Source organism: Patiria miniata, unplaced genomic scaffold, assembly GCF_015706575.1.
Source record: "Patiria miniata isolate m_02_andy unplaced genomic scaffold, ASM1570657v1 HiC_scaffold_26, whole genome shotgun sequence".
In the NCBI taxonomy this organism is placed as follows: Eukaryota; Metazoa; Echinodermata; class Asteroidea; order Valvatida; family Asterinidae; genus Patiria; species Patiria miniata.
The window spans coordinates 1,493,827-1,511,223 of NW_024037065.1; the positions used below are offsets into that span (position 1 = coordinate 1,493,827).

The following is a 17,397-nucleotide window of genomic DNA, read 5'->3' on the forward strand; positions in this document are numbered from 1 at the left end:
GGTACAAATTCTGAATTATTATCAACAAAGCTCAAATCAAATGACAATTTCGTTGAATGACAATTTGCATCAAATCACAAATGCAAATTACAATTATGCAAATCAAAATGCACAAATAGACGCAAACTCAGTTTTTACTGTCCAGTTCAAAGATCCACGATGAAGTCTCGATGATCAAGAAATCATATGTCCATGATGTCCGAAGAACAGTCACGGTCGCAACGGACGACAGGTCGCAGGGTCGCTGGGTCGATGGTTGATGGTACCGGAACGGGCACTCGTGTCGCAGCTACAAGAGTGAAGCCATCTCATCAGTACTCAACGCAGGTACAGCCTCGTCTCCAGATGTGAGGATGTGTCGCACAATCACTGATCACGCAGGGGGAGGTTCTTGTAGCAAAGACTGCTTAAGTTACGCAGGAGTTTTCACTGTAGCGGCAGCACTAAATCAATTTCGAGGTGCAGTCTTTTTGGTGTTCGTAGTGCTACTACTAGGGGTTTCGCAGGGGGTCACAGGTCACATCTAAGTCACAGGTCACCTCTAGGTCAAAGGTCGGTAACTAAGGAGTAAACAAGGGTCTCTACAGAAGCCGTTGATTATAACATCTCGCATTTATTCCATGAAAATGATTCGCAAGTCTTCCATGAAATGGTTCGCAGTGGCTTGTGAAATAATCCGCAGTGGCTTCGTGAAAACTGTGAATATATAAACAAAGTAAATATCCTTAGTTCACAGAGTATTACATGAATTATAAAAGCATCGTACATAAATCATCACTTAATCCAATTCCTAAATTCAATGGTTAAACATATACGAAAATCACGCTCAATTTTGAACTATAGAATGTTAAAACTGATCGCAGAATTATCTATAAAATGAATCAAATATACGGTTTACACTTCTTTCTCAAGAATAATAAGAGTCTCTAATTTACCTCCTTGCATCCTTTCCCTCTTAATTCAGTTTGTTGGGTCTCAAAAGAGACAAAACCTCAAGCGATTCTCAGAAAATATCGTCCAAAGATGTCTGACATGAAGGGATTTTACATGTGCTAATGTGTGTTTGTTCGTGGCTCAGTTGTGTTCTCCAAAGTCATCTGACAGAGGGCGCTATACACAAATGCAAACTTGTGAATACATTAACAGTTTAATTTAGATAATCTTGCATGCTCCACGATGTGAAACATTTTCAAAGCTGTTCATAGGCCTATGGCCTGTTTTTTGTTATCAGGCGAGGGCTAGGCCTAAGTTTGCGCGCTTCAGGTAATACTACCCTCCCTGAAGTATAATGGAATTATCATATGACGACATACGCACAACTGATGTATGGTAACGGTCACTTGAAACAATGAAACGGTCGACAAACACTCCCATTTTTTGGAAATTAATGCACTTTCCGTGTTGTCAATTTGTTCGCCGACTTTCCAAGAAGGCTGTGTAGGTCCTATTTTACAAGTGCATTGTCTAGGAATATATGGATCGTTCAGATTTGTGTAAAAGAACATGGTTTTGTCTCGAATTTCCGTATGTTTACATGCACAATCCAGCTACATGCACACGTCGCGTTGATATCGATCGATCGTGCGCGTAATACGCGCGTACTCCTGATTGGCTAAAAGTGCGTATCCATAGTGAGCGCTGTACAAATAAATAGCCCCCTCTGTCGGTTATCCAAACAATGAATGGAACGAACGACTCAATATGTTTGTAATTTAACAATCATACGCTAAATACATGAACATATGCGTGTGTGTTACCGGTACATGTACACGCAAACATGGAAGGACCTCGAAAATTTGGCCCAGTTAGCACTGATATTGCATTCGTGTGAGAAGACAAGACGACATACAGACAGACCACTATTGACGTCGGACAACACCTGGAAAGCACTGAGGCCATGTGTTTCATAGCTCTATGCTTGGACTGACTTCAAGAAGTGTTTGGGAAGTTGCCATGACTTGAAATTAATTAGACTCGTAGTAGTCTGTTGATCGCATAATTAAGCGCTAGCACATCGAGATGTTCCGCACAGCGCGGCACGCTTGCAGTGTACACACTTGGACTTGGACACAGAGCTTGTTTACTACGTCACTTTATGAATATTTATCGAAATTTCTGAACTCAATCGCGGTATTTATGGCGCAATATTTAAAAACATTTCTGAAAACTGTGAAAAGGCCTGCAAATGGGAAAAAAGGCAAATGTATTCGTTAGAGGACATTCCAGTGCTTCAATATTCGTTCGGAAAAGAATATCCACATTTTAGAAAAGCAACGACAATACATCTTTAAAACAAGAATATATTTTTCAATTTTTTTGGGGGGGGAGATCAAGTGTTTTCACGTTTTTTTCGTAGGAGTAAGACTGACGGTGACTATAAGAGGTCTATTTTTTTTTTTTTTTTGAAATATTCATTATTATGAGATATATTTATGAAATCTATTTGTAGATCGCGCCCTATGCGTTGTCTAAACGACATGCTGACCTGACCGTCGCTCACAGCCGACGCCCTCAATTTCCCCAACGCATCTAGTAAATTTCACTGATTTAGAAAACAAGTCTGGAAGTACCTTTTTTCTTTTAAAAATATGTCTTATTAAAATGAACTTGAAAAAAAAATATCTCCTAAAAACAACCTTGAAAAAAAAATATCTCCTAAAAACAACCTTGAAAAAGATATCTCATAAAAATTATTTGTTTCCAAAATGTTTAAAACTGACGCATACGACATTTTTAAGTAACAATTTGTCGTGAATGTATGCACTGAATGTCAGTCCACGCGCGGATCAAGATGGGGGCACACCCGGCCCGTCCCCCCCCCCCCTTTTCGCAACTTTTTTTTTTTTTACGAGTCGTCTTAGGGCGAGCGGGCATTAAATACATCCCTTTGAGAACATGGCTATCTTTTTCTATTTTGAGGAGTCATTATGGCGGGCGGACGGGCGGTCATCAAATCAATCGCTTTGAACATAACTATCATACATAATTATCAACAAAAATATACAATGTATAAGTTTTGAAGGTCGCCTGTCATTCATTGTCTCAAAATTTCTTTCAAAGCAAGAATATGTTTTTATTAGACACTTTTCTTTTTCCCGGCTGGAATAGGGGGCACATTTAATACAACACCTGCATTTAATGCTTCATGTCAAAATATATTCCAAAATATATTCTAGAGTAGAACATGTACCGGTACACGAAATAATGTAGGCCATGTGTTTTTTTTTAATAAATGAAGAATAAAATCGTCATCCCCTTTTTTATTTTCCCGGCCTCAGAGAGAGATTTACGTCTGGTTCTCTAAATATTTTTTTAAAGCAAAATGATTAAAAAAAACCCTAGCCTGTTAAAGTTTGCACTCTAAGTTAATTCTTTTGTAGATTCCAGGGGAAATTTAATACGAACTATGCTCGGTTTTTCTTTTTTTTTAAATGAATATGATCTGGATTAACAACAGCCCTCAAATAATAGCGTCAAAATATATTCCAAAATATATTCTAGGGTAGAGTAAAACATTTTCACAAAATAATGTAGGCCATGCGTTTTATTTCTTAAATACACGAAGAATTAATCGTCATCCCTTTTATATTGTCCCGCCCTCAGATAGAGAGAGACATCAAATAAATCGGGGTTATTTTAATACGATTTAGTATGTCTTGTTCTCTCGATTTATTTTTTGAGTAGAACGATTTCAAACACCCTAGCCCATTAAGTTCTGAACTCTCAGTTAATTCTGTTGTAGATTCCAGGGGAGATTTTAATACGAATTATGCTTAGTTTTTCCTAATTTTAAAAGGAATACGAATAAGCCCTTTGACATCAAACTTAATTTGAAAATGTATTCCGAAATAATTATATTCTAGAGTAACATTTACAAAAATAATTTAGGCCATGCAGTTTTATTTTTTAAATAAGCGAAGAATAAAATCGTACTACGAAAAAAAAACATCGGGAGCCCTACATTTAATGAATTATTTGGACTTGGAATATCATCCCCAAATCGTTTATCTATGTGCATGTACACAACACGGAGGTGAAATTTCAGGTTCTGAATTGAACCTGAAATCTCCCACATTTTTCGCATAAAGTTTTCCCCTGTCTCTGAGAAAAAAAAATGCCCAAATAATATCTCAGCTCCGAAAAGCCTTTCAAGAGAATGATTGATAGCCGCATTGTTCAAATAGATACAATGCCACCCTTTTTTCGTTACAAAGCATATACATTTGGATTCAGCTGTAGGCCACCGAACTTTAAGGCCTTTGAGAACTTGCCGCCAGTAATTGGAAGATTCTTAGTTGAAAAACAGTGATGATAGATAGATAGATAGATAGTTAGATAAATGGTTTATTTTCATTAGACTTGATGTGGCAATCAAAGATTGAATTGGATCAAGTCAACAGATAAAAATGCTAATACAAATACATTAAATAAAATAAATTAAATTAAATTTAAAATAAACAAGTACTTTTACATTGAATGGTCCAAAAACTGTCTTAACCCAAAAGTATCTCTGACATGCCAATCTTCATTAATTAAAAATTCCATTTTACATATAATAACAAATGTCATATGGTATCAGTTGTGATAAAAAATATACAGATATGTATGCAATAATTAAGAAATTTGACAAAGATAACGATAAAGATGACGAGAACAATGACAACAATTAACCACAATCACGACTATATAATGACAAGAATAACGATTAAGACAACGATAAGGACGACAAGAACCATAATCACAATAATAATAATGACAAAAGTAACAACGAATACAACAAGAACAGTATTGACTACAATGGAAACAATAACCACAATTTCCACAGTGACAACGAAGATATAACGAAGACAACAACAACAACGATTACAGCTATAACGACAACCACAATCACCCCGATTTCACTGCGATTCATCAGGATTTCCCTAAAAAGAATTGGGGTCTAGCAAGGAATAAAAACGGGTGAATTTCAAATCTAGCAATCATAAAATTAAAAAAAAAAGTAAAATTAATTAGAATTAATTAAGTCAATGGGGTAGGGTACTGCACTGTTCTTGAATCTATTTGTTCTATATTGCAACTGAGGAATAATGGAATTATGTAGAAATCTGCCATTTGTGGGGCGAGTGGGGATGATATTATTCAACTTGGAATTTGCTTTCAGATCTGTGGCAAATTTAAGACACAACTCAGTTCGTCTGCTACTCAAGGTCGGTATGCTAAGAGTATCTAGGGCATGTTGATAATGAGTGTAATCAGAACCTAATATAAGTTTGAGCGTGCGTTTCTGAACACGTTCAAGAAGATGTACATGCTGTTTGGTTATTCCGCCGTTCCAGAGTGGTACAGCATACTCTAGAAGCGGCCGTAGAAACCCCTTGTAGATTGTAAGAAGGTCCTCTACCGGCAAACCATGGCCTTTGAGAACTCGGATCATGTGTAACCGTCCATTTGCTCATTGAGTCGACATTTGTATCCCACTTGAGATTCTTCTGTATGTGTACACCCAGGAGTTTCACTGTATCCGACTGCGGGAGCTGTTGACCATATATGGTGAAGATTGGTGGGATTGGGGGGTTTCTCATAAAGTTAATTTCCATTGATGAACATTTCGCAGGATTGAGCTTCATGTGGGTCATTCCATGTCAGACCAACGCACTTTTTTACCTCATGTCTTCCGATTTTGATAAAAATTGCTGTGCTTGTAGGTCCTGATGAGCAATGAATGCACACCAATTTTTAGCCCGATCCGACCTACCATGTGGTCAGGGCAGAAACCACAAAAAAATGACATTTTTAGAGTAAAATACCACCCTTTTGGTATAAATATGTCAAAACTATGGCAATTTTCATCGAATATATGTGAATTTGGTATTAAAATAATGAGGATTGCATGCTCAAAGCACTTCTTTTGTCAAAATTAAATTTTGTGAAAAGTAGGTCACATGACCTTTCATATGCTTTCGTGACTTTTGACCCATTTTTTGTAATAATGTATCATTCCGAAAATCAACGAAATAAAAATAACTTGCTAGAGCATGTCTTCCTCTATCAGAATCTACTAAAAATCAGTTGGGGTCTTCAAAATTTACAACTTTATGACTATTTTTGTACAGTTGGTAGGTTACAAATGAGTCAATTTATAGACTTTACATAAGAAATACACCAACACAACTTACTATTCTGTTTCTAAAGTTTCTAAAATATATCTTGGTTTGTGAATTTCTCATTCTGAGGGCTGATGAGGTCTAACCAGACTCATAGTGTAAATTATCAGCAGTGGCGCACCCAGGATTTGGCTTTTGGTGGGGGGGGGCGTCATAAATTTTTTTTGGTTCAAATTTCTGTAAAGATTGGACCAACAAAACTAGCCTAAAATCAAACAAACAAATTGACAATGTTGGGGTTGGTTCAAGCCCCCCCCCCCTCCTGGGTGCCACTGATAATTAGTTATCCCACGAGCGCGCTTGGAATATGAAATAATGCAATGCTGCCGTGACCCATATGCCACTCGATGCACTACATAATTCCGTGTTCCACGAGCGCAAGTGGGATTTATAACCAATTTATCTTCAAGCAAACTTGATATCAAATGCATACACGCGGTGAAGATGTACGTGTATACATGTAGTGTATTGGTCCGTTCAGCAGGAAATAACACAACATATGTACACGTACATTTTTAATATCTGGGGTGCAATATAGCTGTGCAATATTATATAAAATCACACAGTTGTTGCTATAGATGGACTAATCAGGGTCTAGGATTCAAGTTTGCTTGAAGATAATACTTAATATTACAATCAAGGTAACCTTTACTCATTCATCACTGTGCTTCTTGAACTTTAATGACTCTCACAGACTTGGCATTTTGTTCCTTTGAGATGAATTTCACCTCAATGAGATGAATTTCACCTGGGGGAAGGCCTGGTTACTGTTAGTGGTTAGCACACTTCCGAGTCCAAATATTCTGATTAGACAGTTTCTTTGGAAACAGAAGGTAGAATTTTGTTTTTCCTGGCTTTGTACTTTATACATAAAAATCTAGATAAATTTTATTAACTTAAGAAACAGAATAGTAAGTTGTGTTGGTGTATTTCTTATGTAAAGTCTATAAATTGACTCATTTGTAATCTACCAATTGTACAAAAATAGTCATAAAGTTGTAAATTTTGAAGACCCCAACTGATTTTTAGTAGATTCTGATAAAGGAAGACATGCTCTAGCAAGTTATTTTTATTTCGTTGATTTTCGGAATGATACATTATTACAAAAATTGGGTCAAAGGTCACAATAGCATATTAAAGGTCACGTGACCTACTTTTCACAAAATTTAATTTTGACAAAAGAAGTGCTTTGAGCATGCAATCCTCATTATTTTAATACCAAATTCACATATATTCGATGAAAATTGCAATCGTTTTGACATATTTATACCAAAAGGGTGGTATTTTACTCTAAAAATGCCATTTTTTTGTGGCTTCTGCCCTGACCACATGGTAGGTTGGATCGGGCTAAAAATTGGTGTGCATTCATTGCTCATTAGGACCTACAAGCACAGCAATTTTTATTAAAATCGGAAGACATGAGGTAAAAAAGTGCGTTGGTCTGACATGGAATGACCCATGTTGTTTGTTTCAGACCACAGAACAAGGGACTCAAGGGATTCTTGCATTCTTGATGGTGCATGTGAGGACCGATTCTCAACTATACTCAGGTCATGTACATATTTCCAGTAATGTGTGGAATCATGATTGTTTTGGAGCGCATCATTGACTACTGCTAGAAACACGATTGGTCCAAGGCGTGTTCCCTGCGGGACACCAGCATGCACATTGGTCCAATCAGAGTTGATTAGTAAGTATCTCGGCCAATGAAATGAGCCGGTTCCCGGCAAATAAATATGCCATTGGTTGCTTTCATCACGGACCGTCTTCTTTCATGAATATGACTTCCTTCCACGCGCAACTGGAGTGATGAGCTATCTGAGCCTCAGGTGCATGGCTGCATGCCCATCACATTCCAACCTGGTTGCTTAGAAATACTGTTGCTAGGAGGCTCCACTGTGATGCCTGGGACTACCGGTTGCGTAGCCAGAAATCTTGTATGTGACTATTTTGAAACATTGTATGTGAAAGCGACAGCTCAGGAATGCTGCCGCTTTCGGGAAATTTGTGCAGGTAAAGTTTTTCATATTTTGGAAATTGGAATTTGGATGCAGTTTGCATTTCCGTTAAATGAAAGGTTGGGTTTTTTGTTTTCTTTTTAAGAAAATTGTTGCCCCCCCCCAAAAAAAAAATACAAATAGGATTTTCCTCAGGCCTTGACATTTCTTGAAGTGATTCGACAACACTTGCCGAATGCAGACGATTAAATTCGTCTTGAATTATTTAGCTTGCAGACTTCAAAAGAACATGGAAAAAATAGTGGTTAAAGTGTATACAAGTGTATATACAAAGTAAGTATATATGTGACCGCAGTTACCACACATTATACTGGGTAGACTTGATGGCAAGTCGTTAGACTATAGTGGGTTATGTCCGTCATCAGCGCAAGAATCCGCATACCGGTGTCACGGTCTCACTTCTCCGGCGTGCTAGCTTCTGCGAAAGGGAAATTTCTCTTCAACACGCATGCACAAAATTGCGCAGTAGTGTACATTTTCGTCAACTGTATTTAGTGTGCTGAGTTCTTTGGGGTTGTACTGGTGCACGTAAGATCTTAGGATATTTGTATGCATGGTTACAGGGTACCAGTCCAATCCAAACTTTTCGTGGCGCGCACTATTATAACTCCCAATAACCAAAAATAAAGCGGACAAAGTGGACCATGAACGAGCAAGGAACACAGATCAAGGAGTTCGTTCTTAATTATTCTTCCATGAACACACACACATGCATGACGCTGGGAACATAAATCAGAACGCTTGCAACAAATGCAAGACCATGGAATGACTTGACCCACAGGAAGTGTTACATAACACATTCTTGGGAGTACCTCACTGTGTATGGGCTTTGTAGACTTCATGAATACAGCCCGAGGAAAAGTAAGCACAGCGGACACATGAGCATGAATCGTGCTCGTGTAACGTGCACTGTGACGTGCTCAATTATCCGCCGAATCCACCCGGAGAAGCTAGCACGCCGGAGGAGTGAGACCGTGACACCGGCCATACCACCGCCGTTCACGCAACGTGAGCGCTACAACCAGTCATGCAAAAGTCATGTACAGTACATGTACGATGTACATACACGTACACCGCGCGGCATGGTCAGTCCGTGTCTAACGACTTGACTAACACGTTTTCAAGCGAATATTCATATATGCAGCCACTGCAATGCATATGCATGTATTTCCATAGCGCGGGCCAATGGTAGCCCATCTGGCTTACGAAGAAACATCCATTACAAATATAGGGGTAATTATTACACGATCATTTGAAGTTTCCATTTGATTTGGCAGTCCTAGTTTTAAAATTACGGTAAAAAAGAGTATAACATTGTAGATATTATTAGTACTTTTGCAATTGTCTCTGAATGAAAACATTTAGTGTAATGAAAACATTTAGTGTAATTATGGAACTTGAAACTGTTACGAATAATTGTAAATCCCCTTCAAAAAATGAAGTGCGCAACGACTGTAAACGTAAGTTCTTTGGCCCATGTGGTATATCAGGGATTTCCCGTACCCGGTGGGTAGATTCACGAAGGTGTCGTTGCCGTCAAAAAACTTGTGTGTGATTGCCTCAGTTTGTTGGGGTTTCAGAGAACTGGTAATCCCCAGTTTTCGCAACCCATGGTCAATGGAACCTCTATACTTTTCGGTGCCAGCTTCCAACTCCTCCATTTTAACGTTGGGCGATAGGAAATCCGAAGCGATTGAGAATATTTTGTGAAGACGCCGCGATAATCAGGCGTTGTGTTTACATGTACATTGTACAGTGTACGTGTGTGTGTGTCGTCGCGTCGTGCAAGCCAAAACGCATCGGCTAAGAGATGCCTGTTGAATATTCATATTTTCTTGATTCTTAACCAATCAGACTGCTCCGTCCAATTTTGGTAGCAAGTCTCATTGCCTGTGCACAAACTGACAACGAGTTATTCAAGTCTGTAATGCAGTACACGCATGGGATCGAAAATGTACGTAGCGTCCCCGCTACTAGGACAGCATGCGGTATGTCGTACCCCCGGCACAGAGCTTGGCAGTCGCGCGCAGCGGACGCGATTAAAACCACTCATTACAGACTTGATTTCAAGTATATATACTGGGACACAAACGGCAGTCTTTTTGAAGACTTGACTAAGCGTTTAAACGCTACGGGAAAATTTTGCTAATAGCATCAATTTTTTTATGACAATCGAGATGGTTTTGAAATCGGTAAGTTTGATGTCTTCTTTTTGTTTGTAAAGACTATTCGTAATTTAATACTCAGCAGGCTTATAATTTATACAACATTTTTCAAGGGAATTGGGACAGAGAAATTTTGCACAATTTTGCAGTTTACACAATTGTTAGTCAAATGAATTGAGTGCAATGGAGATTATAATGATTTGTTGCCTGTAAATGCATGGCCTAGGCTATTCTCAGGCAGTGAATCGGGGCTTCGTGAGTTAAGCTCCGTCAGTCACTTTCCTAAATTCACCGAGGAGCTCAACAAGAAGCTCAGTTGTTGAATGAATGTATCACACCATATTAATCAAGCTCAAGGAATAATATTATGGACAGCTGTTGGAGATCTGGTGTAATTCACCTCGAAAGCGAAGCCGATCACATCTGCGCGAGCTCGATTTACACCATAAACACCCCCCCCCCCCACCCACACACCCCCAAACGGGATGATAATGGAGAAACTGAATTGAACTAAAATCACCAATTATGGTAAAAATACCAGGAGAGGGGCAAAATGAAATGGATATTATTAATGATGATGAAAGCAACAAAAAAAAACATGAAACGACAATAACATCAACCAAAATGGGGTGGGGGTAGGGGCTGCTTGGGGCAGGCTGTCCCCTAATGAAATTCAATTTATTTTATTGTCTTTGTTTGCAAGGCAAATTTATGGGTAGAAATGTCTGTTTTAATAGTAAATATGACTTTTTGGGGCTCGCTCGCTCCGCTCGCTCGCAAAATAACACATGTTAATTTTTCTTTTCACCCGGGGGCTGTCATCAGCACCTTCTTATTTCGGGGTTCATTTTCAACTAACATCAACAGTGACTTTAAATTCTATATTGGATAGAAAAAAATGGTGTTATTAAAATTAAAAAAAAATAAACATTGTGAATTTTGCTCTTAATGGCTTAAAATACTCATGATGTATCTAAAATCGTAGAGCTTCCAGTGCCCTCAACCCCGCCCGCAAGGGATTTCGCGCTAAAGTCTCGTTATGTGTGCAACGCACACATAGTTTTTGTGCCCGCCCCCCTCCGTTTTGAAAATCCTGAATCCGCCCCTGTGTCAGTCGACCTGAAAATCAAACATGTTTATTGCGCCTATGGATACTGGGATTAGCAAATGAACAAGTTAGCGACTATTCTGTATTATTCTGGTACTGTCTGTCCCTGATCTTTGATTCAGTGTTGAGCTTGGCCTGGATTGCATGCTTGACCGCTGGTTCTTCAACTTTGAACACTGCCTTCATGTGAGCGTTTCAAAAAGTGAACAAAACATGATGATTATTTCAGGTTAAAATAGCTGGAAAGAAACGCAAAGTGCTACACAAGGTTGCTGGAACAACATAAATTATCAAAATAGCTTTTATCTGAATAATTTTGTTTGGGCATTCTTATTGGTCGAGAGCCTGTCATCAATTTTGGGGAATGTTTTAACTACCACAAAGAACGGGAATAACGAAACAGCTAGGGAACCATAACAGAATGTACATGTCCTGGCTGTGACATGAATGCTTTAAGGATGTTGATTTCTTAGGGTGGGGTTTGTTCCAAAAAAGACATGGAGCTTGAGTTCTGCAGTGCCCACTGATACTCGCCAATCAAGGGAAGAATGGTGTCCTTTGGTAGGGCAGGCTTGGCGTCTTTACCTTTGTGAGTGTTGCTGCAGGTACCAAAGAGAGAATATGTCGCCAGCTGCTCGCGACTAAAAAAATACAAAAGTGCATCGGATGCATACTTTTGCAAGTTGCTCCGACTCCACAATCATGTTCTTCACAGTCTTGAGCACTAAATCTCCAAACAAAGTAACCTAGAATATTAAAAACAAAATACAAACACAAACAACTCAGACCAATAAAACTACTGCAAACCAGAGACGCATGAATTGAGCCTGAATTTGTATCAATTCGTGTGTGAGAGTACCCTTCTCACAGCTTTGTATTGTGGTGAGTTTTATCGTGAGAAACGAAGAGACTTAGAGAAACAATCGTGTACGTTTCAGTTATTTTATTACTGTCGCTCGGACACAGGTCCGACCGGTTCAGAATCAAAACAACAGCTCAACTAATTCCTGTCTTGTAAAACTGTACTTATTTAACAAAGTGTTTACAATGGAATAAAGAACCAAAAAATTTTATATTACTATTTATGATATAATTCTATAACTTCAGGTAGCGTGTAGCGTGGCAAAACTGGTTTAAGCGCTCCTTCAAAAGAGGGCGCTAGCGCGACCAAAACAAGTTCGCGCTGGAGTGAGGCTTTAAGCCAGGCACTTCGTGCATGACGTCACGACGCAAAACCGCTGCATCGATAACCCAATTACAGACGCCCGGATAAGAACGCACTCACAACAAACACACGTGTGTTGAACGACGGTCGACTGTCACTGTACAACTGCAAAACAATTGTATTTACAAGTTGCATGTTTTGTAAGCGAAAATGGCCACAAAAATGATTAGGAAATCAGTCTTTGGAGAACGTAGGTACATGATGTATGGCAGAATCAAAATAATACAAAGTAAGTACATTGCTAAAGTCGAGAGATCTTTTTTGGTTTTTCACTGGTGTATAATGTATCTGTATCTGTCATGTCTGTATCTGTATGCTACTGCACAATCGCCTATGGTGAGGCTATCACGTGCAGGTAACGCTGTCAAGTGTCATGGCGCTGGTTGATTACTAAATTGTCAATCCAATGGAAGCAAATAATAACTTTAGCTTGGCGTAAAGCTATGCCCTGGGCTTTTGTTAGGAAGGCGGGAGATTTTATAGGCCAGGCTCTTGAACTTGAAATTATTCAGCTTAGGGGCCTACTCTTTAGTCTTACTTAAGTTACCTAGAACTTGAAATTTGTACATGGGATGCCTGGCATGCCTGGCCTTCTAATTTTTTAAGGCCAGGCACTAATTGGTGCAGCATGTGTTAAGGGGCAAAATTCAAATGATTTTCTGCAAAGAACAACTTATTGGCAAATTTTGCATGTTTTGCATTTTTGAATTTTAACTTTACTTTTTAATTGTTCTGTGTCTTGTTTACATAGACATGAGATGCCTGGCCTATTAAATTTTGGAGGCCAGGCACTTGCTCCATGCATTCTACCTCCTTGCTCCATGGTGCAACAATATTGAACAATAGATATGAGAGCACAAATTATTTGTTTGCACATTAGCATCTGCATTTCCTGATTTTAATGTTATTATCTACAAGACCTTTAATTTTTGAAGGCCAGGCACTGGATGCATCATTTTTAACCTAAAATTGTACACAAATACCTCAAATCCAAATTATTGTGAGCAACAACCACCTTTTGCCACATGTTAACATTTATTTACATTTCTGTGTTGTTTTTACATTAGGCCTTCATTTTTTTTTTAACACGTTGACATATATGTACAGTGAGCATGAGATGCCTGGCCTTGTAAAATATGAAGGCCATGCACTTGGATACATTATCAATCAATAGAACGATAAAAGGGAATAATCATTAATAGCTCTCAGCACATATTTTTGGCACACTTTGGCATATGCATTCCTGACATTTTTAAGCACTCACATTTTATTTACACACATGTTGACATGTACATGAGATGCCTGGCCTTGTAATTTTGGAACGCCAGGCACTTGGTGCAGCATTAATAAGCATAGAAACAAGGGCAAAATCACCTTCTATTGAGCACAATTGTTTGGGCACAATTTGGCATATGCATTCCTGACACTTTTAAGCACTCACATTTTATTTACACACATGTTGACATGTACATGAGATGCCTGGCCTTGTAATTTCAGACAAAATGTGCATGCAAATGCAGACAACAAAAGCTGCCAAAGCAGCCAATTCCTTTAAGTAAAATTTTGCCAAGAAGGTTGATCAAGTCTGTGAATTTAACTTGCAGACAAACTTGATAACACACTCCCTACCCGAGACAATGTGGCCTGGATGGATATCAAAGAAGTTCATTCTGCAGCCGTGAATTCACTGGGTTTCACTTTCACATCTTGAACATCGGTCGGGAGTTATAGGGTTTTAATGTGCACCACCTGCACCCTTTCCCACTAGCCATGCTGGCGAAACTTTCATTGGGAATACACTCACTGTCATATCTCCCTCCGCAGGAATAACATTTCTGAAAGTGTTACAAGCAACAAGTATTGCTTGCATTATTAGGTGTACATGTACTTTTGCAAGTCATGAAATAACACATTGTTTGCTTATAAAATGGTAGTTACATGTAACAATAAAAATAATATTGTAACGCAAATGAGCGAGATTTGCTAGGCGATGCGAGCGCGAGCAAGCGCAAGCAAGAAATCAGAGTCTAACTACAGAGGGCGCTAGAGCGCTACTGCGCTAGTTGCACACAATCGGCGCGCGAGCGGCAGTGCGTGTTCAGACATCGTCGGGAACGGACGTGTGGAGTGCTGAGCTCAGGTATTGGAGGCTACAGTGTGCGCTACCTCAATTCGAGCGGGGGCCACTGTTAGGAATACTTGAGTGGGACTGCGGTGGGATGCCGATAAAGAAACTAGGGATTAGTTTCTGGTCCGTGTACTAGGGGAAGGGAGTTAACTTACCTTTGGAAACCCTAGGGGAGGCACTCGTAGCCTCGAGAGGCTACAACGGGAGGATCCAAACTAGGAGGCGCGTCAATCGCTGGGAGGCGGCACGGCTAGCGCTAGGCGGATCAGAGGCACTCATTCAATTAATATTTACTTGTAATAAGTTAATTATTGAGGGTGCAGTTTAATCGATGATAACGGGGAGGTTCAAGCAGCAGTTATTGAGCGATAATTAAAGGAGGTCACATCATCATTATTTCCTTGTCCAAATTGCCCTTGTCCTGTGTCTTGTCTGTCCCCGAGGAGGTTTACTGAGGGTCCAGTCATTAGCCCTGTGCATTAGGAGGTACATTTCCGCCAAACGGGCCTACTCCACCGGTCTTGGGTCTCTTGAAGGAGGTACCACACCTGCTGGTGACCACCGGGGGAACAAATCGTCCGGGGTAATTTGGTAATTCCGCTACGAATGGTGGCAGAAGTGGGATAAATGCACTCGACTTTCAGTACATTCGAGGACAACAAACGTAGCCTCAATTATGGACAAGGAGGACACCAAAGAGGCGTCAGGAGCCTCAAGTCATGATGTGGAGGTGGAGATCCCGAGGCTACAAGAGAAAATAGCCAAAATGAACACAGGAGGACCGCCAGGGAGGCTACCCTCCGGTGATGGACAACAACACGCAAAAGGTGAACTCAAGGCAAGTTCGGAGTGTCTGGAGCCTCTGGACGCCTCCTACAGGAATACTGAAAAAGAATAGAACGTGGACGCCTCAGGCACAATCTACTGCATTAGCGGAGGGTACAAAACGTCTGACAACGGAGCCTCCTGCGCAACCGAAGGGAACTGCCCGGGAGACAGCTCCAAAAGAAATTATAGAGGATACCAAAAGGGAGACCAAGGAGCTGTGCAATCAAAGGATACTACTGAGGAAACAGCTCAAAAAGGAAAACAAACAGTGAAGGACACATTCACAAGAGGGCTTGCACGGCCTCGGATTGTACCATACCGATACAAAGGGAAGGAGGCATGGAAGGATTACGTAGAGCACTTTGAAGCTTGCAAAATTGCAATTGCATGGACGGATGAGGAGGCATCGGCATTTCTTGCGGCAAGCCTCCAGGGTCCAGCACTTAAGGTGCTTCTTAATCACAAGGAGGATGGTAAAAGGAAGACATATAAGGAGTTGCTTGACCTACTTAACGCCAGGTTTGGGCCTGGGCAGAAGGCGGAGAACTTCTAAATGGAGTTAAGAAGTAGACGACAAGGTCCAAAGGAGACCATACAGGAACTGGGCCAGGCCATCAGTGAATTGACGGCAATGGCGTACCCAGAGTTTTCAGAAACTGGTAAGGACCGCCTCGCGCGAGGCCATTTTTTTCGACGCGATTGCTAGCCAGTCGATTCGCGAAGGCATCTTCAGAGCCAACCCGACAACTTTGGAGGAAGCAATTAGGGCAGCCTTGGCTACAGAAAATTTCGAACGAATGGAGGCACGGAGGTCAGGTCTTAGTGAATTCCAAAGGAAAGCGTGCAGGATGAATGATTTGGAAGAGTAGGTTCGTAACACAGTAGAAAACCTAGTTGACAAGCGGCTGTCCTCCAGAGGACCATCATCGCAGCCCGAGGCTACATCGACAAAGAGGAAGCCTGACACGAGGATTTACCATCCATGGCCAAAGCGTCAAGCAACAATGAACGACACATGTTTCAGCTGCAAAGGGCGAGGGCACTTTGCACGGGAGTGCCCAACAAAAAGCAACAAATTACAGCAGGGAAACGAGTCACAGCCCTTGCGGGGACCCAATGAGGGGCTGGAGGTGCCACAGGGTCAACAAGTAACCACAAAACAGGACTAGGTACTCCCATAGTAACTACAGAGAGGAGGGTTTCCTCGCCTCTAGTGTCAGCCAAAGATGGATTATTTGTTGATGGAGAAGTTCGATCACTAAAGTTTCGGATGCTGGTTGACACTGGAACAACAGACACAATCATTTCTGCTGAGATTTACTACAAGATACCACCTGAGAGGAGACCAAAGCTGGAGGACCAGGGTGTGAGGGTACTCCAAGCAGACGGGAAACCTCTGGAGACTCTAGGCGTAGCGCAGGTTGAAGTACGGGTTGGGAGGACAACTTATCCCGTTCGAGTAGTGTTCGTCAAAGTAGGGATTCAAGGAATACTTGGGATGGACTTTTTGCTCCCGACGGGAGGGAAGTTGTATTTCAAGAGGCGTGATTTGGTACTCAATGGAGAGCCTCTGAAATGTACCAGCCGATTTGGAGACTCGTTCTGCGCTAGGACATACCAACCGGACACGAGACTTTAGTTCCCGGAAGAATGTCCACGCCATTGGAGGCAGTTCTGGCATTGTAGAGCCAGTAAGAGGCGGTGGAGAGTTAGAGAAGAAGGGACTCATACTAGGAAGGACACTGGTTAACACTGAAGAGG

General features: G+C 40.6%; 1 long non-coding RNA gene across 1 annotated transcript; it reads right to left on the reverse strand.

The window, feature by feature from the left end:
• Window positions 1–593: 593 nt before the first annotated feature.
• LOC119734072 lies at window positions 594–1,140 on the reverse strand. The gene is made up of 2 exons (XR_005272030.1): window positions 936–1,140; window positions 594–696 (listed from the first exon to the last, which is right to left on the reverse strand). It is a non-coding gene; the product is annotated as an uncharacterized LOC119734072 (long non-coding RNA).
• Window positions 1,141–17,397: the final 16,257 nt, after the last annotated feature.